The sequence below is a fragment of the Vidua macroura genome, chromosome 1 (genome assembly GCF_024509145.1).
Source record: "Vidua macroura isolate BioBank_ID:100142 chromosome 1, ASM2450914v1, whole genome shotgun sequence".
Classification (NCBI taxonomy): Eukaryota; Metazoa; Chordata; class Aves; order Passeriformes; family Viduidae; genus Vidua; species Vidua macroura.
In genome coordinates, this window is record NC_071571.1 from 104,560,268 (window position 1) to 104,586,095 (window position 25,828).

The window sequence follows — 25,828 nt, forward strand, 5'->3', positions numbered from 1 at the left end:
AGAGAGGAGAATGGAAGACAGAACTTTCCACTTGTTCTACCCCTTTCACCACCTATGTGTCTTTCTCCTCAGTGACACCGACTCTTGCTCATACAGTTGGGTCCTGCCATCTCAATACAGAAAATGGAGAAAATGCAGGGAAGGCATATGGTACGAGGGGAAGGAAACTGCTTTGGAGGGAAGATGAAGAGATACCTCTTGTAAGGGCTGAGGAGGAATAGATGGTTGGGAAATCCCTGGCCAATAGGTATGGTGCTAATAGAGACGGGGAGAATGGGCCAAACCAGATATGAGAGGAGGAAAGGGGATGGTGTAATAGAAGCAGGCTGGGAGAGGTGTTCTGCAGTCACTGAAATGGAGAGGAGATGGTGTGTGGGTAGTGGCATGCAGGGAGCTCATGTCTAGAGCAGCAGGGTGTGGGGGGTTCAAAGGCTGTGCGTTCAGAGCGACTGCCAGTGTGTGGCATCCTGCATCCCACCCAAGCTGGTGCTGTTTTTAAATAAGCAGAATGTAGGAGTTAAAGGCTCCTCCATGGCAGGCAGCAAGGGCTGCGTGACTTGCTGCCAGCAGGGCCTTATGTGGAGGTGAAAAGGGACTGCCTTGGGCTGCACCAAGCCTGATGTGTTGGGAGTTAAGATGAATGGAACTCGAATGAAACTATTTGCGCCTGACATCTAGGTCTGAAGCACCACCTCCAGAAAGAAAAGAAAATAGCAAAAATAAAATTATTGTCCCATAGCAAGGCAGGAGATTGGTCTCTTCTCGTGCTACCTGGATTCCACTTGTTATCTGGTGTCTTCCTTTTGTGTAAATGGACACTGCATTAATTCCAGTGAAGTGCAGGGGGATTATTCACATTTCCCACCTGTGTAAGAAGAGTATGGATTCAGGCTTGCTATAAATTACTGAAAAAAAATTTTAAAAAAATTAAAATGCTGATTCATGGAAACTTAAACTTCCTTGGAGCTTCCTTCTGACAAAAGTCATGACAAGTTGGGCAACAAACCCACTTTGGATTTGAAATTAACATTTGAAAATGGAAAAAAAAAATACTGTGAGTGTTGAGAGCACTGAAACTTAGGTCCCTATTGGTAGCCCAGAGGTACCAGCTGCCTTTAATCTGTTGTAAAGATTTCTTGTTTGTAGGAGCAGCCTGTTAATACCACTTGATGCTTTGAGGTTAAATCAATGTGCTGGAAGCCTTCTAGAGCCTCAGATGAAAAGATGCCATTATGTATGCAGAATATCCACAAAAGGGATCACAGAGAATAGTGTAACTGTGGGGTAAATCTGCCTGCAGTACTGCTCAAGGATGACATGGGTGGCTGGGGAGCACTAATATTCCTGTGATGTGTCTGCATAAAAGTGATGTCAACACCTTCCTCTGTAATGGGCAGTGCAAGAGCTGCCAAAAGTTGAGCTGGTAAATTCTTGCTGTTTTTTTCACAAATATTTCTTGAGTCTCCTAGTTTGCTTTTGAGACTCAATTTGATTCAGAGCAAGTCAGTCCTTTTCTTACTTTCCTCGTTCTGTTTTTTTTTTCTTTTTCAAATCAAACCTTGTTAACTCTAATGTGCATCTTAGCTGTCAAGTCCATTCCCTTGTGATTTGTGATGGCTTCCAGAGCTCCTGGTGGAAAAGAGTATACAAGTCTTGTTATTTCAACTGCGTGACCAAAGGTATGCCCTCTCTTAGTTGATGGCGTGCATTTTCCTTTTGAACTCTCTTTCCTTCTCAGGCGCATTACGTTGTGCCAGATCTGCTCAACAGCACTCTTGCATAGCAGGTGAAGAGGGCGGTGTGTGTCTGGCTACGACTCCATGTGAAATACAGAACAGCACAGTTTTGCAGATTTGAGAAATGGTGTGCTTCTGCCTACTGTCAAAACCTCCTCTTCTTAAATCCCCCAGAGATGCTGCTAATTAAAAGAGCTATTCCCTGCCCCTCCCTCTCCTCTTGATTCATGTCAGAGCCCTGACTATGATTTGGATCTCATAAGTTTTGGGAGCTTTTTAAGTGCCCTATCTAAAGAGAGAATAACAAGCCTCATTTCTTGTTATTCGCTGTACCAGGATTGAAGGTGCAGCATCAGAATGTGTTGACCTGTCACTCCTCTGCAGCCAAGCCATCGCTGCCCTTCCTGTGGTCAATTCCTCCTCCAGAAAAGAGCAAGTTCAGCTGCTTCTGGTCCTCCAGAGAAGCAAATGAGCAGTGCCTCTGAGCACAGTGATGCAGCAGTCTCAAACCCAACAGCCACTCCTATGTGTTTAGAGGGGAAGTCAGTTTGTGCTCTAAGAGGAGCTATGTATTTACCACACTGGAATGGTGCAAGTAGGATTAATCCCCTCCCAACATGCTTTTGTATGCACTACAAATTTTTGATGCTTTCTGACATGTGGCATGTTGTGGTCTGCGCTGGAGTACAAACTTCAAAGTCATCTTCAGTTTCACATTATCCCTTTTGGATCAGGACCTGATGTGCAACAGGACTTTTATTTTTTTTTAAATTTTGGCAATCTTCTTGAGGGAAATACGGTTCATATTTTAAGAACATGTAGTTTGTCACTGAAAATTAAAATTGAAAAGGCTGCTAACATGACTCCCCATCAAAACCCCTGCATGTAATTCAAAGCCAGACCTTGCCAGCTCACAGCTTGCTGCTTTTAAGTTGACAGGGAGCTTCTCAGTCGCAGGGGTTTGCCTGAAACTGCTGAAGATAAACTCATCTCCCTAAATACACGGATTCATTGAGCTGAGCCAAAAACCGGCTGAATCCCTCTAGACACAGGTGGGGATCCCTGTGCTAGCAGGGTGGCTCTATGCAGTGCCCGGAGAGCAGCCTTCAGTGGCCCAGAGAGTAGGGCAGGCGGGAAGGCTGCCTCCACAAACCTGCTGGCATCCAGCTTTTGCCGCTCTCCCCTGCGTACAGTTCTTTTTTTTTTTTTTTTTTTTTTTTTCCTTTTTTTTTTTTTTCTTCCCCTTTCCTTTTTCCCTCCCTCTCTCCGGAGGAGCTTCGGCAGCCCTGATTTGCTGGGGAGCGGCGGAGGCTCGCTCTGGGCAGAGCCAGGCTGCGCTGCCGCTGCTGACGCGTGGCCGCCGCCGCGCCGGGAGCAGCCCCGCGCCCGCCACCGCCGCCCCCGCCGCTCCGCTCCGCGGCCGAGGAACCTCCGCGCCGCTCCGGCCCCGCTGCCTGCGGTGCCCTCCCCGCAGCGGGGAGCTGAGGGTATGCCCGGGGGGGCAGGGGCAGATTGCATCTCCCTCTTCTTATAATATATGCGTATTTATTTATATATATATATGTGTGTGTGTATATAGACATATATATCTATATAAATATAGATATATATGTCTATATATATTTGCATCATTCTTAGGAGCCATTTTTAAGTTGGGGGGGCGGCGTGTGCGTGCGGCCAGGCTGCCTGGGGGAGCCGGGGCAGGCAGCGAGCGGTGCTCCCCGCGGAGCGGGGAGGGCGGCGGGGGCTCTGCGGGGACACACACAGCCTCGGCTGCTCCCGCCGCAGCTCTGCCGGGGACGGAGGGTGGGAGGGCGACTGCAATTTTAATTTTTTTAGGACGATACGCATTTCTGTGGGAAACTTCTGTAGGCGGCAGAGGCACGGCGGAGGGGGGCGGGCGAGGTGTGTGGCGTGGTGGGGCGCACCCCGAGCCCCCCTAGGGCCGTGCCTGCCCCAGTGCCCCGCTCACCTGGGGGACACAACACCTGGGCGGTGCAGGGGCCCGGCCGGGGCTGCGCTACTCGCGATGGGGGGGTTACCCCCTACCCCCCCGCCCCGGGCCGTGGCTTCTGCAATGCGGTGGGTGTGGTTATGCACGGAGCACATCGCAGCCCCGGACCGCTGCAGTGGCAGCACCGCGCCGGCCCCCTCCTGGCCGGCAGCGAGGGGCCCCGCCGGGCCGGGCTGCCCCGCTCCGCCCCGCGCGGGAGGGATCGCGCGTCCCTGCCTGCCTGACCCGGCGCGGGCTGCCAGGTGCTCGGGAGCGCGTCCCGGACGCTGGAACCTCTCACTCTTCCCCATCCCTACTCCTGGCCCCGCGGAGCGCGGTGTGGAAGTGTCGGTGCTCGGCCAGGTCTGTGGGGAAAGGGGAATAGAGAAGCCGCGGGGGACCAGCGTGAGGGCTGAGCGGGTCCGTCGGTGCTCCCGCATCCTGGGTGCGGCCCCGCGCCCTTGGGCTGCCAGAAGGACTGGGGCGGGTCGGTGGAAAAGGATTTTGTCTTTTTCGGTTGTCCCATTTTTCATTCAAAGGCGAAACTTCATCACATATAGCAAGAAGCTTAAAAACTTGCACTCCTGTGGAAATCGCAGTAGCAAATCATCCCTGTCTGGCCTTGTGCTGACTTTATTTAATTTCTTTTGGGGCTGTGCTGGAGGAGGAGAGCGGTGGGTCAAGGCGGTTGTTACTCACCACTGTTCTCTGGCGTGTGCTCCTGTTTGAGGCAGAGCAGAGATGGAAACTATTTCCTCCACTGAACATGCACGTTGCTTCGAAGTTGAAGGGAAGCTACTTACAATGTTAGAGGTCTTTTCTGTCAAAATGATTGCAAGTCAGAGGCCCGCTTGCCAAATAAAAAAAAAGAAAAAAAGCTCTAGGTTAGGTGTGTCCCATGCGCATTTGTTCTTTTACAGCCTGGTGATCTGAGTGATACCTTTTTGTTTTACTTTCAGTGTTGTCAGCAATTGTCTTTGTCCATAGAAAGCTGAAAGGTTTGTACAAAGAAAGCAAGTATTAAATCCCATTAAAAATACAAATATAAGCAAACTACATAAGGCTTGGACCAGTAAAGGTCAGATGCAGTTGAATGTATGCTTTTTCTCTAATTTTGTGGAGAAGAGTCCTTTCACAGAGTATTAAAAGGTCAAGATCATCATGCTGCATCACTGATGCTGTTAAATTCACTGGTCTTGCTGCACCTCTGAGTGTGTACATGCATAATAGAGTATAGGCAAATACTGCTATGCTGGTCTGCTTGGGTTGGAAAGTTTCAGCTCTAGTGTGAGGATGAGACCTGCATGGCAATCAGGGGAGGAGAGGACAGCCTGAGAACACTGCATTGGGGTAAGAGCTGCTGAAGTTTATTCCTTATGGCACTGCATGAACGCAAAGGCTCCTTGAGCTGCTGGCATGCTGTAGACCTGCTTACTGCAGCAGGGAACATGAAACACATCGGGAAGCATTAAAAATACACTGGTTCTGTTTTATCAGACCAGTACAGCTCCGGCCTCTCCCCTCACTAATTGCCTGCAGTCGCATCCCTCTGTTAGTGGTGCAGCTGATGGCCTTTTCTCCCCAAAGGCTTCCCCATAGGACGAGGAGCTGGTCGGATGCGCATCAGGAGCTCATCCCATGGGAGCCCGCTGCTGCGGTGGGCAGGTCTAGCCTTGAGGAGGAGCAGCGGGGGGGGGGGGGGGGGGGGCGCAGGGTGTGGCACCCATCCCCAGCCTCTCCTTGTGCCTCAGCCTTGGCGGCTCCTCGCTGGCTAGGGCTGTGTCTGACTGCTGGAGAGCTGCACCAAAACTGGAGAGGGCTGGTTTGGGTTGGGGTTTTGTTCTCTCTTCTGAGAAGGAGCAAGTGAAGGTGAAGCTACAACTTATGTAATCTTTCATTTAATCAGGATGAAATCTTTTCTTGTCTGTAGTGGAAACCTGCTGAATATTTAGTCTTTAATGAGAAATAATTGTTATTCAGAGATTTTTTCTTTGAAATCAGGAAGGGGTAGGTAATAGTAGATTTGTCCCACAGCAAAGTGGTCGCACCTATGTTTGTTAGGTTTGTTGTTTGACGCGTGGTTGTGAGTTCCATGGGGGTTATGCATGGTTGTTTTCTTAAAATATGTAAAATGTCACTTTTTTTTTGTATTTTAGGCATGATTTTGAATTAACAGAAAGTTCTTGAAATGTGTTAAATGTGTTATTCACGGTGGGTGACATTCAGACTTGTTTCATGGAAATCTCATGTACCAGTAAATGACTGCTTGTTGTCTGAGGGAAAACGTCAAACCATTTATAAGTGGTTATAAAAGACTTCTTGTCTCTCATGAGATGAAGCATCAGCTTTATTCCTTGGGCTATGGCATTTTCAACACAAAAGTGTGAAACTATGTGACTTTGTCATATCAAAATACATCCTTGGCTGAGAATCTGTGTATACTCAGTGCATGTTTAATATAAGTTGGGCTTTGAAAACAAGGGGTCAGTCTATGCAGGGAGGGCGGTTGTGAGTCTGCAGGATTGTGTTTTTTCAATCTGTGTAGCATGGCCCTAGGATTTTGTGGTTTAGCATTTTATTTATCGCATTTTTACAGGAAATATGTCTGCAGTGTTTGAATGTTCAAAGTGTTTTGTTCAAACAAAATTTCTCTCTAATCAAGTGAGTATAAATGCATGCATATAACTGAAAAATATGATTGCTGTCAACTAAGCTGAAAATTAGACTGAAAAAGTGTTTATTCTGGATGATGGATTGTTTCTATTTTGTACAAAAGTTGTAGAATATAAGAGTGTTACCCAGAACTAGACTTAAATAAACATCATTAAGCAGTTTGAGTCAGTAGCATAAAGGAAGTCTTTAAAAGAGATGATCCACTGGAAGAATGATAGATTAGCTAGCTTTTATAGCATGTTTCTCTAAATTTTCAATCTTGAGTGTTTGCCATTTATAATGGCTGGGGAATGGTCCCAGTCTAAATGAGTATATGGACACCTAGCACTGGCTCTCTCAATAGCTGGCTTGAAACACCCAAAGAGAAAGGCTTGTTTTCTTTGGGAAGATCTCCATTTTTTAAAGGGAACAGCCCAGGTAGTGGAGAAGAGGAGCATAAGCACTTTCCGTGACTTCGGTAAGAGAAAACCTACAGGCCCTTTGCTCCTTCCCCTGCCACTCTCAATCGTTGTCACCATCACCATCAGTGCAGAGGAAGCTCAAGAGGATTGCTGAGGACTGAGTACCTCTGGAAAAGCAAAAATGGGTCAGTATTTGGGACAACTGAGTTAATCTGAGACAGTGTGCTGTATAGACAGCAAAATCAGTATCTCTTGCACCCTTCCTGAGTATTTGATATAATGCAATTTGAGTAATTGTCAGCTTTTTGTCTCTGAAGGAAAATGAAATCTTTAAATTTTACTTCATCTTTGTATCAGCAGAGCTGGCTGTTCTTGAATAAAGCGAGTAAAAGCAAAAAGGAAATTATAATCTATTAAATCATGAATCTATTTGCATCCTATGGCATGCAGTACATGAAAGAGTATTACATAAATGAAAGTTTAAAAAGTACACAGAATAAAAAAAAAAAAATGGGGAAGGGGGCCTTTCTACATAGACCTCATCAATTTTTACCCTTTCCTTTATAGATCTGGTAAATACGTTGTATGCCACAGATAGAGACTCCTTTTCAGTGGCTTCACTATCTATCAAAACTGATCTGTTGGCAAGATGAGAAACAAAAGAAGTACAGATATCTGCATGAGGATCACCCACCAGATATTTGATCCCATTGAGAAAAGTTTTCAGTTTATAGGGTTAAAGAAGAATGTGGAAGCTGGGGACTCGGAGCATGTGTTGGGGATAAAGGGCTAGAATAAATGGAAAACACATGTGAATATAAAAAAAAATACTTTCAGGAAGGGTAAGGGAATGTGAAGAAAAAAAAGCAGGATACAATTTTGAATACCTGCTCATGTGTGGGTATTTCTATGAAACAGATGTTTATTGGCAAATGGGACCGGAGGAAACAGTCACAGCATTGCTCTATTAGGTGAGACTTGGAAGAAGAAAGCTCCTGTCTGGAATAGAGAGTGGTTGATGATTCTAGTTTAGGGCTATGTTAAAATTGGGACTACCAAAGTGTAGCATGTGCCCATTGCCTGGCTTTTAGGGCAGCCTTTTTCCCAAAACAGGAGTTGTTTTTTGTTGTTGTTGTTTTGTTGTTTTTTTTTTTTTTTTTTGTGGGTTTTTTTTTTGTTTTTTTGTTTTTTTGTTTTGTGGTTTTTTTTTTGTTTTGTTTTGTTTTGTTTTGTTTTGTTTTGTTTTGTTTTTTGTTTTTTTTTTCCCCAGATGGGCTGCAGGTAGCAAGTGAGTGAATAATTTGAGGTAGCAACAGCTGACCCTGGTGGGGTTTTGTTCAGAGCCCTGTTGATGAACAGTGGGATGTTCATGGGAGAGAGGTAGGGAAAACACCTGGCTCTGGCCCATATCATACTGGGGCAAGCTCTACACTTAGGCCTATGGTTTTCTTCTGCTCTGCAGTTGTGTCCTGCTCCTCCAGTCAGGCTTTTGCCTATCGCTCCCCCTTCATGTCCCCTTTCCCTGGCTGCAATCACTGGCTGGGTCCCCCTGTCTTTGGGCTCCTTGGTGGAGTCCCTGCTGGAACCTGATCCTTTGGCACTCTCCATTCCTTCCATCACCCAAGAAAGTGGCCAAGTACCTGTGCTGCTTCTCCTCCTCCTCATTTGGGATTATTCCTTCATATTCCTCATCCTCAGAGCTTCATCCCTTGCAGCAGCTCAGTCACAGCACTCTCCACCTCCCTGGAGGAGGTGAGTAAATCCTGGGAGACAGCCACATGCTGGGGTGCACCAGCAGCCCTTTCCCTGGTGGCAGGAGGTGACACCACTCATGGTATCCAGGGAACTTGACACTGCTGGTAGCAATGGAGCAGAAGGACTCCCTGGTGGTGGAGATTACTTTGTTTAGTCCTTATGAATCTGAGGGCAATTATGTGTAACACCTCCAGTTCCCTAGGATGTACTGGCTGCAAATAAAATCTAGTTTAATAAGCCAGGAAATGTAAACAGGCTGTGAAGAACAGAAAAAGAAAAAAAAGAAAAAAACACACCAGCTCTTCCAGACCTAGGAAACATATGTTTATACTAACTGAGAGACCTGTTCTTGCACCCTGACTCATGTTGGGGAGTATCTTAGTCCGCCAGTCTTCCCACAGAAATTGGTAAGCCTGGCTGTGAAACAAAGCTCCGTTTGGTTTAGATGGAGGTATCAAAATCTGATCCAGCCAAATCGTAGCTTAGGTCAGGAAGCTGAAATCTTCCCCACTAGACACTAGAAATTATTACTTCACCAGGTGCTCTGTATTTATCACTGTTTTCTTTCTGTTAAATTACTGCTGTTGCAGAGCAACTGTTGGGACAGATGGAGCTTAGCCCCTCTGCTCCCAGCATGGTGTGATTGCTGGAGGTGCCCCACAGATGCACTGGAGTCCATACATGGACAAATGCATATATACAAAGAGAAACATCACTGCTTGCCTGTGAGAATTACTGGTAGCAAAAAATCCGATACCTCTACTTTGTTCCTGGTAGTGGTTCCTAACCTTGCGTATCAGTAAATACCTGGTTTGATAAAGACAGTGGGTGATGTATAAAAGTGTGTGCTCAGGAAAGCAGGGTCTTCTAGTTTGGCCAGATGATCTCGATAGTCCAGGCACTGGTTGCACAAAGCCCTTTGTGTGAAGCATCGGGCACCGGCATTGGCCGGGGAAGTTGGGGAATGATGGGCAGCTGCCTTTTTGGAGGTCAGCATGTCACTTTGTCTTGAAGCAAGCACAAAATGTAGGTCTCACTTCTATTTGAGGGGGTGGCCCAAGGCACAGAGGCTTCTTGTAAGCGGGTTTCTTAATTGATAATTTTTTAATGATTGCGCAGTTTGCTGACACCACCAAGCGGTTTGGTGTGGCTGACATGCTGGAGGGAAGGGATGGCATTCAGGGGGACCTTGACAGGCTTGAGAGGTGGGTCCACGTGAACCTCTTGAAGTTCAGTAAGGTCAAGTGTAAGGCCCTGCACAGGGGTCAGGACAAACCCAAGCTCAAATACAGGCTGAGAGATGGATTGAGAGCAGGCCTGAGGAGAAATACCTGGAGGTGTTTGTGTAAGAGAAGCTCAGCATGACAGCAAGGCATGATCATAGCCCAGAAAGCCAACAGCATCCTGGGCTCTGTCAAAAGCAGTGTGGCCAGGCAGCTGAGGGATGTGGTTCTCTCCACTCTGCTCTCATGAGACCTTACCTGGAATATTGCTTCCACCTGTGGGTTCCCAGCACAGGAAAAGTGTAGACCTGTTGGAGCAGGTACAGAGGAGGGCCACAAATGTGATCAGAGAGCTGGAGCACCTCTGCTAGGAAGACAGACTAAAAGAGTTGAGGTTGTTCAGACTGGAGCAGAGAAGGCTCTGGGGAGATTGCGCTGGGACATTTCAGTTTAAGAAGGCTTACAGAAAAGATGGAGAGATGTTTTACACAAGCATGTAATGTTAGGACAAGGTAGAATAGCCAGGTTTTCTAGAGAAGTTGTGGGTGCCCCATCCCTGAAAGTCATAGAATCATAGAATATACTGAGTTGGAAGGCCCCATCAAGGACCATAAAATCCAACTCCTGGACCTGTCCAGAACACCCCAACATTCACACCATGTGCCTGAAAGCATTGTCAAAGGCCAGGTGTTCAAGGCCAGGTTGGATGGGGCTTTAAGCAACCTGGTCTAGTGGAAGGTGTCCCTGTCCATGGCAGGGGGGTTGGAACTTGGTGAGTTTTAAGGTCCCTTCCAACCTAAATTATTGTAGAATAATGGCAATATGTGATTACTTTAACCATGTGTCTCACTGGGCAAGGGCTGTTGTAAAATCTCAAGAACAACCTTGGAAGGAAGAACCCAGCTGTAGGATTGAAAGGTGAAGTGACAAGGGATTTTTTTTAACCTTGGAATTTGTCTTTTCCATTTCTTCTATCTTTCCCATTTAGATCATTCTAGAAGACTAAGGTTTTGGTCAATTATATGTGCTTAAAGAGAAACACTGTAATATAGTTTCCACTGTACTAGAGCATTATTCTTGTACAGCTGGAGCTGGCAGCCTTTCATTCCCTTACCACCTCCTTTTTTTCTCCTAAAAATAGCAGCACACTACAGCAGTTATTACAGGAGAGGCAGAAGAACGTTTCCTGAGCAACAATTTTTGCCGGATAGTGGTTGAGGTAGCATCAAGAGCAGATTTGGGGGAAGTTGGAGGAAGATATAAATAGGAACAGAACAAAATGGGACAAAGATAAAATTGGTACAGAGAGGATGAGGCTGGTCAGTGCAAAGCCTATGGATGGTGATGTTCACTGGGCTGTGTAACAGTCTGCCTGGGGAACTGGGAGAAACCTCAGCACTTGAATCATTTAGGAGTTGTCGAGACGGAGCACTCGGCAGCACTGTATGGGTAACAGACTCACGGTGCAGATAGGAGGCGTGGGTGACATGACCTAATTTTCGTCTCTGATTTCTATGATTTATTAAAGAGTTTTGCAGACTTTCTCTTAGCAGGCTTAGAGCTGGAATTTGAAGCATGGCAATTAGGAGGATCCTTTAATACTGTGCTAGCGCTGTTGGGGTTTCATTATTTTGCAGGGGTAGTGTGCTAAGTGCAGAAAACAGAAGTTGGGGACAGGCTCTATGCCAGCTTAGATCTGGTATTGACAGTGGTTTGCTTTCTGTGTTCAGACCTGCCCTCAGTGCCACTACTAGTATTTGTGGATTATAATAATCTATTCATGGGCTATAGTAGATATTTTGGAAAAAAAAAAACAAAACAAAACAACAACAACAACAAAAAAAAACCAAACCACCACCCACAGCCATTTCTCATGCCACCCTATTTAGTGACATTCTCAAGAAATAGAGAATAGTTGATTTGTCTCACTGTCCTGATCTTGGGAATCCCTTCCTTCACACCTGGGTTGGAGAAGCAGAGCCAGCAGACAATGCTTCTGCCCTCACTGGTTTTCCAAGATAGGGAGAAAAGACAGCACCCACTTCCTTCATCAGTGTATATATAAATATATTCAACCAGGCTTTCTGTCTGCACAAACAATTTACCTACTTTTATTTGCACAAACTAAATATGCCGCACAATTATTGTGATGGTGAAATGCTGATATTCTTGAAAGTATATATGAAAGAAATACTGAAATTACTTGAAAGCTAAGCTAAACTAAACATACTTGAAAAGCCAATCTTACGCTTCTAAGTGTTGGTGCTAAGGTTGTTATTTCTGATCTGCTACCTGTTGACCACAGCTCTTGTGAAGCTCAACCACACAGAATTTCATACTTCAGGTTTAAGAGTATTCTATCCTCACCTGATACTTCTTTGACTTAGATTTCTTGACTTATTCTTCATTGTGTGAACCTGAAGTTTTTCATACACTTGCATCATATATAAACTAGGAATATTTTTCTGTGTAGCTTCTCTGCCAACATGATAATGCAGAGCAGTAAAGCCAGTCCTTTTCTCAGCCCTAGGGGACAGTAATTGAATTAAGGATGCAGAGCTGAAGAATAAAAGAAGTTCCTTCTTTTTAAATTGTTACCAACTTTGCATTGCTGTGCTGTAGGAACAGACATAAAATGTCTCTTGTCAGTACAGGGCAAACTGCATGGTTTTGGGGTTACCCATGGGGGCAGAATGGTTACATAGACCAGAAGGATACCAGCAGCTTCTGTAACAGTAATGTCTATATTAAAGCAAACTCTTTACCTGGCTTTGGACTTCCTCCCTCTCAAGCTCCAATGTTGTTTTAACCTATCTGCTTTGTAGATACGATAACTGTATTTTCCCCATCCTTTGTTGTTCTGAATCACCTTGCCTCACCCCAGTAGAGGTTTGATTATTGCAATTTATTTTTGTTTCCCTGCATCCTGCATTTTCCACCATCTGAAATGCCCCTTTCTAGCTCTAGCCAGTGTTTCCTCTATCTAAAAGCAAAATAGCTGGTACAAAAAAAGATGCCCCCCATGACCTTCTGATCCTATGATATTGCTTTGAAGAACACTGTTGGTGTAGTTATGCCTCCTTCTTTAAACCAGTCTGTGGAAATCGATATGAGTGTTTGATATTTCCATAGATTCATAAGAAATCTTGCTGTGCTTTTTTTCCTAAGTGAAACAGTGCTGGCATGCACTAGAAGATGCGGCAACAAAACATCATGTTAAAAACTTTGTAATTGCATAAGAAGATACCCATCACTCTCTGGCTTCCGAGCAGTTATAAAGGGATAAAACAGATACATTAACTACATACTGCATTGTGTTCTTCACTGAAAATGCTTTGCCACCTTTCTTTAAAGGCACGCCGAGGTTATCATTGTTCCTAACCTGCAGAACTGTGAGTGTGCTTCCTTGCTGTCCTCTGTGCCTGGAATGTTGTTGTAAGAAGAAAAAGCTCTGCAGGACAGTATTTGGCAAACAGATCAAGGTCTCAGCCAAGGAAATACATTGTTTGTTCATTTTCTAAACAAAAGTAGTTCAGCTGAAAGCTTGTGTTTTGTATCTGGTTTCCACTGGCTGTATTTTGATTTTGTAAAGTAGATGTGATATGCAATTATTTCTGCAAACGTGACGTTGTTTAAAAAACACTGGTTGTTAAATATTTCTTAATGAAATGTTGGCTGCTGAGCCTGAAAGAAACTGTCCAGAAATTCAGAAAGGATAGCACAAACATTAACAAGAGTCTGAATTAGAGTTTACATAATGAATGGAATTATTTCCTACTTAAAAACATACTGGGGATGTGGGCTGAGCAGAATTCACTCTTTGACTAATCTCATGTTTAAACCAACATCTCTACATTTCCAGGCAAGGAATCCTGCTTTCTGCTGGCATTTAGTCTTCATTTTAAGACTTTGGATAGCCTACTCTTAACCTACTATTCTGAAGTTGTGTTGTATGGAAACCCCATTTTATTAACACTGGAATTTTTAGAACTTTATTTCTTTCTCAATTCTGGTAGAACATGCAATGAGGAAACTATTGATCACTAATACTAGAGAGGCACAAAACTGAGACATAAAAGTAATGTATAGCATTGCTTAAGATAACAGTTCTGAAAAATGCATGGTATCTTCCAGAACTGGGTTGACAAGACATAATGACAAGTGCATTCCAGTAGGAAAAGTCAATTCCTTGAAAACTTAGTGTGAGCTTGGAGTATTTCACAGACTCACCGAATAGGCTGATTTGGAAGGTACCTTCAAGGATCTTCAAGTCCAATTCCTGGCCCAATCATCACACCATGTGCCTCAGAGTATTGTCCAAACCCTCGAACACTTCCCTGGTGAGCCTGTTCCAGTGCCCAAGCACCCTCTGGGTGAACCTTTTTCTAGTATCTAACTGAAACTTCCCCTGACACACCTTTAGGCTGTTCCCTCAGGTCCCATCCCTGGCAAATGAAGTAGTGACTAGCAACAGGTAGAGTTTTCATTCAGTTTCAAATAAAAAGCTCCTCAGACTCCTTAGTCCTCCCTGTCTGAGCCACAAGTACAGAACACACAGCTCTTTCCAGGTGCAGATAAAGGCCTCAACTTCATTTCTGTCACCTTCCTTGCAAACCACAGCATTTCTTATCAGTGGGCCTGCCCAGGGTCCTCCCCTGCTTTGGAAAACAAAAGGTAGGAGGTAGCAGTGGGGACAAGGATGAGGTCCTGGGCCCTCCTTGCAAGGAGCAGGACTTCACCGTGTGGTGCTGCAAGACATGGCTTCCCCTTCTCAAGGATGTTCTGTAGCAGCTCCTGGGGCTGGTGACTGACTGACTGCCTGCTCTGCTTGGTCTTTTGTCGTAGGCGCTGCCAAGATGAATAATTCAGTTTGTCAGGTGAAAATTTAAATTGCATCAGTCACACCTCTTCTAGAGTTATCCTGTGATTAAAAATGACAAACGGGTTTCAATGAAACGCTGTTTTCATATTCTCCTAACCTCTCAACACATACATATCTGAAGCTTAAGAGTGTCACACGCACTCTTCGAAATCCATCTTTAAAATTATATGTTTAATGTAAGGAGGGAGAAAAGTTTCGCCGGTAGTTTAGAGAGAACTGAAAGTGTATCCATTTTCACCTAAAATATTGACCTCTCTTGCCTTGCTGCTAGGAACAAAGCCATAGCTGTTCAGGCTTTGAATTTCTACACCTGTCTGGCATGATCTCTTTGCTGAGAAGTGATGCTTTTAGACTTGACAAAACCCGAATTATTAATCCGGTAGCCTACCAAAATAGCCTTACAGTAGTTGATAAATCCTGCATAGTTATGGAAATCCATTAAAAACTTAATGTTGAATTGTTGATCTCAAGCAGTAGTATAACATGGAAAACAATGCACTCCTTTCCTCAAGGAGCCCCACTTTGTTTAAATAGGTGGTAACTTTCAGCAAGGTTGCAGCCTCATCCTCTATGAAACCAGCCTGCAGTTTCATAAACATGAAGGCTGCATCTTAGCACTCAATTTTACTCTGCCACATGAGGCAAAAGGCAAAACCAAAGCATGCTGTGACTCCTGAACATGTTGGAGGAGACACCGAGGTGGCTGATCCTGAACATCTCTGAGTCTTCATCAGCAGGCTACAGGCTGTGGGCTGTCAAGACTGCCAGCTGGCACTTGCCAATCATACTGTGAATGGAGCCTGCTTGCTGTTTTTGGTGATGGTGCTTCAGCAGTCAAGCAGATATTTCCTTACTCTATAACAGATAGTATTTGGAGATACAGGCTCCTGGGTTTTGGTGTGCAGAGTTGCAGAGCTCTGGGACTGAGGATGATGTGTGTGTCTCTCCAGACTGCAGGTTTCGGCTGGGGAAACTTTTTGGGCTCAAAAGCTCAGCAGGTGTCCCAGACATTTGGGGCTTAAAAAATAACAGCATTTTGTGGCTGTTTAGGGGGGGGCGGGCGGTTCTTGTAATGGATCTGAAGGGCTTCTGAATGATGAGTGTTTGAACCCCACACTGTGTGTCCACTGCCTTCACCTGCTTTGTTCAGCTTCCTCGGGGTCTTGTTATGTCACATTACCAAAAAAATACAGCACTAGCTTCAGACATCTTCTCCCTTTCTCAACTGTGAAGCCAGTAATTTTCTTATAAAATATCAAGTCCTCTTGAGCACTGCAAGAATAGTTCCAGATGGAAATGTTGTCAACTAGCTCTGCTATTCAAATAATCTCTTACATGAATATGAAAAACACATTTTCAAGATTGAAGTGCTAACCCAAATTTACTGTTGAAATCCAAAGTAAGATATCAGGTCTTTCATTATCTTAATTCAGTCTCCTGTTTAAACTTTGGGCTTGAACCAAACAGCTTTGTAAATGTTGTTGGTTATAGAGCTCTTTCTAGTATATTTTCCATACGAAATATAGAAACACTTGTAGTGTTTATGCATCAGTTTTCAAGCTCTTTGCATTCCAGCTATTGGCACTATAAAAATGCATTAGTTTAATTGTTAAGATAATACTAGTTGGCCATTTAATTTCCCTGGTAAAAGATGAGACAGTTTGTAAGTGAATGGAAGGTTTTTAACCAAAAACTTGTAAGGGTAAGAGGCTTTTATTTTAGTCCATGGTCTTGGAAATTGGAAAAAGAGCTTTTTAAGGACTAGTTAGAAATAAATGATGGATATTGGTGCCATCTCTTAGTGTGGCAGCTGGAAAGTTTAATTATAGGCTGGGAAGTCAGTTAGGGATTAAGGAAAATGCTAGCAGAAGGGGTGAATGTTAATGACAGCTGTTTGCTGTAGGCTTCAGTGAGGCAAAAAACATATAGAACACAAGCGTAGGGACAAACATATGCTGGCTTTGAACATTCAAAAACACCAGGCCTTTGTGCTTTGGCACGTGACACCAGTTTGAGTGAATTCATTTTACCATCTCACACATTCTTTCTTTTAGTTTCAGAGTCCTCAGCACAGGGGAGCTTGTGTTCACAGTTGGAAAACAGCACCTGGGCCAGGGATAAATATAAACTGGGAGAGAAGCATGCACTCATATCCTCATTAGGAGAGTGGGGTTGGCCTGAGAGAAGGGGATCCTTACAATGAAATGTTTGGGCTGAGGCCCTGACATGCCCATGCCTTGCACTGGCTTTGCTCTTGTCCCAGACAGCACACTGCCTGTGCCTGCAAAGACCTGTGAATTAAAACAAGTTAGAAAACTCATGGCACGGAGTGTAGGGGTTTGTAAGCATGTCGTACCTGGTGTTGCAGACCCACACATGCAGTTGGTGGGAAACTCCAAATCCTTTTGCTTTTGAAAGCGATACATTGGGAAATAGTTCTGCATCTGCTCAGGTTACCCATAAATTCTGTTGTTCAGGTCAGGCACCACTGCTGAGGTTAGAAACAGTGCAAAGGGCAAGGATGCTTACAGCCAACAGTGTTAAGGCTGTAGTCTTCCTGTTCTGTCATTTTCCTAGGTACTCAGTTTAGATTTGTCATTCAAGTACATTCAGTCTGTTCTGAAAATAGCTAAATAGCATTTTTTTTTCTTCTATGGCACATGTTTTTCACTATATAAATTTTGTTTGAATGAAGAGGAGTTGGAAGGGATGTGTGCCAGACTCAAGCTTGCTAGGTGCATACATGACTTAACAAGTCTGCTTTCTAACAAAAAACTGCTTTCTGCAGTAACCAGATGTCATCCTCTGAGAGGACAGAGAATGATAACATAAGCCATCTTTTGAGGAAAACAAAGACTCTCCAAAAAATTATCAGCCCCCCCCCCCAACCCAAGAAACAAACTCCCAAAGGTAACCCAAAAAACCCAACCAGACCACAAACCCAAACCAGAAACCCAGCCTTTTTGTTATGAGGAGTGTTTGAAACAGATGTGCAGTCATGGCTTGTTGGTGTTTCTACTCTTAGAGAAGTTTGCATTTATACTTCTTGTATGTGAGTTTTAAAATTGCCTTCTATTCAGCCATAGTAGTAGACCTGCTTTACCTTACAGACTGCTATGGCCACAGTATTAGAGGAATAAACTCAAATAATCATCTTCTCCATTAAAATTGAACTAAGTTGAACATGTGCATTATTTATAATTGTTTATAATTTATTATGTTATAATAAATTTCATAGATTTATAGCTGTACATGATCTTCCTTGACAATTAAAACTTGCAGTGCACAAAAGTATATTTCGTTTAATAAGCTGCAAAACCATCTCCTACGAGACTTCTGGGTGTTACAATACTGAGGCTGTTGCAAAAATAATTCAGCCTGTGTTGCACTTACTTGCATGTGACCAACCATAATGAATGTGTGGCTGTGGTGTGTAGGGTGGTACAGTCGAGTGCTTGAAAAATAACAAAATAATATTCATTAAAAAATTGTGATCTTTTGGGTGCTTGCCAGTTTTGGTTACAGCTGGAGCTGGGTGGTTGAGTAAAGGGGCTGATGGTGTCTTCTCTCCTTGCTGGCTTCAGCGGGTGCACTGGCCACATAGGGGTTGTGGGCTCCCTCTCTGGCCCAGCTGCTTCCCACTCACTGAGGAGGGACAAAGGTATTTTTACCTCTTTTTCTTGGAGAGCTTACAGTTCAAGGGGAGCTGTCTGGCATTGGACAGAAAACACTTCATGTGCTATTTAAAATGCTGGACAAGAATTCACAGCAGGCATTTCCTGTCATCTGAAGTGTGAGCAGAGGAAGTGGAAAAAGGAAAAAAACCCTAATAAAATGCATCTCACTTTAGGGATGGTGAAGCTGCATACTTGAACCTGTGTCACTTAAGGTTATGTCAGTGTAGGTCAAGTGGTGAACTGCAGATGAAATAATAAGAAATAAAAAGAATCCTTGTCTTTTTGAAGGCAACACACTTTTATGAGACTGTAAAAGATTATAAATGGGGTGAAACAGGGAAAAACCTCAAATGTGTGTGTTTTGGAATTTGTGCCCTTGATTGTGTGCTTGCATGTGAGCAAGAGAAGAAATCTCTAACTTGCTCAGTCTGCAAGCTGCTGTGATCTTCTGGGTAGTTTCAGTTTTGGTGGTTTTGTTTTTGTTTTTTTTTTTTTTTCCCTCCAGTTGATTCTTCTCCCCTCCTCCCCCTGCCCCTCCAAACCCCCCCTTGAAGAGCTCATTAATTGCAGCTGTAATTCTGAGCCTTAGATGCAGTTCTGGGCACACATGACCCTGCCACATTCCTGGTCTTATTTACTACTAATGGATTAGACAAAAAAGAAAGTCTCAGAGCCCCACCCTGAAATATTGCAAGCTGCTTTTCTTCTTAAGAACTCCTAAATATCCAAGCCCACACTTGCATCCACTTAAGCTAGCTTGAACTAGATTCTCTGCAAGTTTTCAGTTGTCTGAATGCCAGCCATTGTCTACCACTTGGTTGGAAGGAAGCAGTATCCTATATTGGCCTGTCTACCCTTTCTTGGCTTCATGTCCCCAGGGCACGTTTACTCTCAGTACCAAAGGTAGGAAGAGAAGGTCTCCTTGCTAGTGTAATGTAGGCTCGGGTTTTGTTCCATCTTGAGAAACCAGTATTGAAATTGTTCTTAAAATACATATTAAAGGAATCAGTCTCTATATCTTTCTTGATTATTCCATTTTTCATTGCTAAGGCAGAGCGTATTATGATGCCCAGAATTAACCTGAAATTGCAGTCTTTCCTCACCATTTAACTTTTGGTTCAGTAAGGGTTGAGGCAAACATTTGCCAGCATACTGAGAGGAACCTGACACTTCTATTGTAAATAACTTTTCCCCAAAAGCACTGCTTGCATTGGAACAGTTTGGGCTCTGGCTTGCAGCCATGGGTTCACCTAAGCATGTTACACGAAGTGACAGCTAGACAGAGGTAATACATATTTTAATGTGCTTGACTCAGCTAGAGACCATAAAATGAGGTAGACTAGATTTTCCTTTCCTAGCAGATGTGAGCTTGCTCTCAGTTTATTAATAAGTTGCGACACTGCCAGCAATGCCACACAGGTCAGCTTAATGGCCCTGTGGCTTTTGAAAGTGGACAGGAACTTTTGAGTTCCTGCCTTGTTTGGAAGGTGTTCTCAGCTTCTGTGAAACCATTACAGCAAACATGCTGGGGGGCAGCCTGGCCAAGTTTCTAATGCCCCCAAGACCTGTCAAGGAACTGGAGTGCGTATGTCAGCAGTGAGTGGAAACTATAGGTGAAATTGGAAGTGTTTCCAATTGGTGATCCCTAATATTTTAATAAATATGAGAGTATCATGGCATGAATGTACTTTGGATACAGGGAGCTGCAGTTGTTCTAACATAAATCATTTGCGCTCTTGTCACTGAAACTAGATCTTGTATGGTAATAAATGCTTTAATTTTTTGAATGATACCCAACAAAAGAGAAGGGACTTTGTAAGTACAATATTTTTTAAAAATCAAATAATATCTAGCCAGTAGGTAGGGCTTTTTCCTGACTTTTTGTTAAATAAAACGTGGCTAAGTTAGTTTTTATCCACTGGGGAGATCCTTTGGCAGCAGTGTGGAGAAAACACTGTGGGATTATGAATGGATCAAAGGTTAAAACTAAGTTGATAATTGTCATGATATGGTGAAAATATTTAACTCTTTGCTAGCTGGATGTACGAAGAGAAGTATTGTTTTCAGATATAAAGCTGTCCTCGCGAGGTTCAGCATCAGTAAGGAAAGTTGATTTTCAGCTGAAATTAGGGTTTGGATGCTGTTGCTCTGGAAAGAAGTGAACTGATGGTAAAGAGAACAGAGGAGAGAAGGAAGAGCCTGAGAGAGGACTAAAAATAGAACTGCCAGAAGAGGCAGAGGCAAGAGTTGGTCTGCGGGGCAAACAGCAGCTGTCTGCGAGCTGCAGAGCCAGGCTATGCATCCACTATTGTCAGGGTGAGGAGAACTCAGTACACTTCAAGTGGGAGGAACTAGGTCAGACATCTGGGAAAATTTTCCCAAACAGCCAGGCTTGGGAACTATAGCAATAAATGACCTATGGGGAGCATGTAAACTTCAGCATTGTGGGATTTTAGTAACAGGTGACATAAATATATTGTCAGGTAGAGTTTAGACAGTATGTATCTGATGTGCTTGTTTTGTGGTGGTACATTTGTCATGTTTGCATGTCTGTACCTCTCAAAGAAAATGTGGTGGCTGCTGCTGTAGGGATCATTAATGGAGCTGGGGGAAGGGTTGGTTGGTTTCTTGCTTCTTTGCAAACCCAGCTGTAGTAAAACACGTGTATGTAGTGAAGGTGACAGAGAGCAGAACGGGTTGGAGCCTAGCTGCAAGGTACCAGTTCCCTGGAGCATTCATGACATCCAGGGAGGTGGTGGATTACCTCATTCATTTTTTAGTTCAGATGTAATGGCCCTGTGAATATTGGCATGGAGTTGTGTCCCCACAGAAAACAGACTACAGAGTGAGCAGAAGAGTGGAAGGAGAGGTGAAATGTGACTCTGTTTTTAATCTAGCATCAGACATAGCTCTAGGAGAAGCTTGTGGTTGTTGAGTCACCATTTATGACACTCTAGGGAGTAACTGTATTTCCTACATGTTTATTAGCTCCTGAGAAGGTTGAATTGTGCACTAAGATATCAACGTTGTTTGATATGTTAAACTTTGAAATTATAAATGCCTTTTTGAGCAAATTTTCCAGTCAGGAGTGAGACAGTTACCCAGTTACTTTTTTTAAATTATTTTTTCCACCCAAACTAGCATATAGTGTGGAATGTAAATGAATTTTACATGCTGTGACCTGAAGGGTACTGAAGAAAATGGATTGGCATAAAATAATCATTAGTTACAGTGCACAGCAATCCTTTGTCACTTGGCCAGAGATTCTTGTATAGGATCCTGCATAACATCAGGAGGAAAGATGGCAAAAACCACTGTTCACGGACTTAGCTTGCTGATTTGGGCACTTACCTCGTTAGCACACGCGACAAGTTTGAAACTCAGCACATTGAATTGTATCTGGTGTCAAAGTCTCTCACTTTGTTTCTGAACTGCAGCATTCTCCCTTAAATTAAGGTAGATTGTAGTGACAGAATTAGTAGCCTTTGTAGCGGACAGAATTTGTAGCCTTAAAAACACACTTTCAAACATTTAACAAAGGTATGTTTAAAGAAAAGTATGTGGGGAAGGAAAGAATTTAGGTTTTAAAGTAATTTATTACAGACTTTGGGAATTGCAGCATCTAGCTTAATTACCTTCACTTCTCCTCTCAAATTATGAACTTGATACAGAATATATATATTTTTATTATCATTTTAAATGCTCACTTTCTGTTGAATAACCTAGATTTATGTGACTTACTTTTATTAAACCCTAGTGATTTAAAAGCTGCAAAGAGCTTTTCTTCTTCTTTCTGCTGCAAGAGTTGTCCATTCCCTCTTACTCTTTTTTTTTTCTGTTATGATTAGGCTGCATTACTGCAACTTTCTGCTTTCTTGTTTTCCCCTCCTCCCTCATTTTCTTTTTCTGACCACTGTCTTGTGGGGACACTTTAGGCCACCTGTCTGTCCCAATTGCCTCAACCCCTTCTGTCCTCTCTGAGCTCCTGTCGTTTCTATGTGTCTGAACTCCAAGAAGGTCATACACATTTTAGAGGAATTGCCAGATCTGGTGACATCCATCTTCAGAGACAGCATAATCCAGTGTAACACTGGGTCAGGAGTATATAGTGTAATTACTATGGAGCTGTATGTGAAGCATTTCAGGGTTTAATAGGTAAAAAGGGTTAGAGCCTCTTTAAAGAAAGCTATTTTCTTTGTCAGGCTGTATTGGATGCTGGTCTGCAAATCCCTGTAGTATGGTGGAGCTGCACAGATGGTGAAAGATTTTGGCTTTACTGGGATGTTATGTGAAGACACTGAAAGCTTGCTCTTAATTCCTTACAGAGCTGATCGTGCAAAGGCTGTACTAGTGTGCACTGGGAGGTGTGAAGGAGCTTCCCATGCTTTGGAAACATTTAATTGAAAAGGTTCTAAAACATCTAATCAAAGTGTCACTGGCTCTGGAAGAGAGTCCCACTTTCTGGCTGATTTTAAGTGAGATCACACTACAGATGCCTGGACCCACCATGAATATACGTGTTGTTCATGCGTTTTTCCACTGACCAATTTGTTCCTAGAAGTCCCTGCTCCCAAACCATCCTCAAATCTTGGTTTGCATCCAACCCATGATTTTACAGCTGGTGTCTATGAGGCATTAGGGCTGACTGCCGGTATGTGCATTTGAGTTTTGGGAGCAGGGGGGAGGGAAATGTTGGACTGCATTTTCAGAGGATTCTGGGAGATTGCTTTTGCAGTGACAGTGTAACCTGGAGCACACGTGTCATGGGCTAGCTGCTGGTGCCAATTGAATGGTATTTTTGTAATCTCTAGCAGGTAATTAAAGCTCTGGGGAGCATGTTGATCCCAGAAGAGTTTAGGTATGAAAACCTAGCTGTCTGATGCCGTGGGTTTGGTTGTTTAGGTGCACAAGATTTTAATTTGTTTGGGGAGCCAGTGGTTTCCTGATGAAGTGCTCCACAGTGGAAAGTCTTCTACTTGATACTGCAGGATGTGTTTTATATTCAAAACTGACATGAATGCCCAGGAGGATAAAATCTAAATATGAAATTAATCATCCATTTCAGAAAACCAAAAGTTATTACAACTGAAAACGCTGTGATGCCTCACCGTCAAGTAGTCTTGCTGCATCAGACACATTTAGTGCCTTCAGAAGTTGAAACACGGGGTGTAAAATTAGTGTTAGTATAGGAAGGAACAAAAGGAAAAGACGAAGATGAAGTAGGAGCACTTCTGTCCCCAGGCTTTAGTATGGGGACACAGAGCTGTCACACAGAGCTGCCTTTATTTAACTAGGACCCAGCATGAATTCAGGGTGGTCCTTCTGCATTTTTTTCACTGCCTGTGACTTCTTCCTTCCTTTTGTATCTGCCTGAATTTTTGAAGTTTTCTCAATTATTTTAATCCAGCATTGAGGAATCCACCTGGAGCTCCTAGAGATGGAGAGCAAGCACTGCTCTGGGATGTTGCGGGGGAAACCATTGCTCAAATGTCCTGCCTTGCATGACCCAGGTCAGACATCTGCCTCTGAGAAGAAGTGATTCATGACCCCTTAAAAAACTGCTTTTAAAATGCTCAGTTCTGGGGAGTTTTATGGAAAACTTGCTGAAGCTGAGCATGCTGCAAGGCAGCAATGCCTGTGAGCCCGTGGCAGAGCTTGCAGCCGCAGTGCTGATTTGTGTCTTGCTGGGAAGGAGCAGTGGTGGACACTGGAAATGGCTGTGGCCAGCTGAAAGAGGCATCAGGCAACTGTGTGCAAAATGTCCGTCTTCCTTTCTTCCATCTCTGAGCCACACTGGATTGGAAAAAAAGGATACAAAAGCGTAACAGTGAATTCCCTCCAAACCATAAAAATGGATGAAAAGTATCCAGTCACTCAAAAAAAAAAAAAAAAAAAAATCCAAACAAACTCAAACAAAAAAATTATACTGCTACATTGCTTTTGGAAGTAATAACCTAGGGAGGGTTTAATTTATCAGTGAGCAGTCCTTTGTGACTTTTTCAAGCACTGTTCAGTAAAATAAAGCAAAAACAAGTGGTTTCATTACTGGATTCTAATTAATAAGATAAATCAGTAAAGCTGAGGTGATACTTTAAAATTACAGTTCAAATTTTCTTTTACTTCATAAATTGTTCCATCACCTCAGCTGGAATGATAAATGTCTGATCAGAGGGAGTCAGAAGCCCTTGGAGAAGATGGGCTTGATGCTCTGATTTGTACCTTGTCTGTCTGATTCTGTTGTTTTTGTGAGGTTAGGCAGGTCACCGGCTTGGGAGCACTGGAGCACACTCTATTTAGGTACTGCATGAAACAAAAAATATTGTTCACAGGTGTTACAGTATTTTGGCCTGAGGGTAGTGTGATAATGTAGCACACCTGCCATGTGTCAGCAACCCCTTGCAATTATTTTTTTTTTAAAGTTTGAATTGGTTCTATTTTCTGCTCAATATAAGAGAATATCAACTTTAATGATGTGATGCCTGAAGCACACTCAGCTTCTGTGACATTAAATACAACTTTTAAATAGTGAATGGTGCACAGGGAGCCCCATGTGAACATTTGGCTCCAGAGCAATTTAGAAAGGTCAAAACCTCATGTAAATGTAACCCAAGTAATCAAAGTCACTTGTTTGCAGAAAATCAGCCTGTGCCATTGAGGGCTGTTTCTTGCCTTTTTAGTTTCTGAATGAAGTATTTATCAATTGGTTGTAATAAAACTACAACCAGTTTTGCTGTGGGGTTTTTTAGGCCAAGATTTTTTCAGTGAAATGTGGAAATGAGGGGTGAAGTTAGGTGTGTTTCTATGCAATTCTCTCATGATCAACATCTGTGGGATGTTGCTGTATTCTCCATTATGGGTTTCCTCATTTCCTTCTCCTCCTCCTCACATCTGCCTCCTTCCTGTAATTACCTGTTTTTTCTCACCATACAGACTTGCTAAGTTATTTGTGTATTGTTTCTGGTTCCCTTTACCTTCCTGCAGTGCAGTATTTGAGCAGATTAAAGCTTTTTTGCGAGGAGATGGTTTGCTGAAGTCTGTTTTAAGCAGCAGTTCATTGTGTTTCTCAGAAGTTCTGCTTTCACCTTTTGGGTTTTTTTAATGAATAAAACAGCTGTCAGGTTTGGGTTAAATTGTGCATTTCTATAGTTACACTCAGCACTCTCAGAGAAGTGTGTGCTTGCCAGCTTGTGTACGTGAGCTCTTCCAGACAAGACCCATCTGCAGGAACTGGTGTGAGTGGTGGGCAGTGGCTGTAATCAACTCTGCTTTTGGAGCTGGTGGATCAATCCTGGCAGTGGGGGATGAGGGGAGCAGAGCCAGCCCTCACTCTGGATGCCAGGAAGGGTGCAGCAGCAACTGCATGCCATGCCTGGAGACCTCAACAGAGAAATTAGTGTGAAAATGTAGTTCCCTTCTTCCACTGGTAAATCCATGTTTGCCCCTGGGGAAAACTGCTTGGATCAGCAGGACAGGAAAAAGTGATCCAAA

At 43.5% G+C, this 25,828-nt stretch overlaps 1 protein-coding gene across 23 annotated transcripts in view; it reads left to right on the plus strand.

Annotated features, from left to right (window-relative positions):
* Positions 1–3,136: 3,136 nt before the first annotated feature.
* Positions 3,137–25,828, plus strand: part of EPB41L3 (erythrocyte membrane protein band 4.1 like 3) — a 97,112-nt gene continuing 74,420 nt past the window's right edge. For 22 of the 23 annotated variants that reach the window (XM_053973889.1, XM_053973967.1, XM_053973926.1 and 19 more), the window contains exon 1: positions 3,137–3,223. The gene's annotated coding sequence lies outside the window, so the exon portion shown is untranslated. Of the gene's footprint in view, positions 3,224–5,508; positions 5,599–25,828 lie in introns of those variants that run through there. The other variant, XM_053973897.1, reaches the window with a different exon arrangement.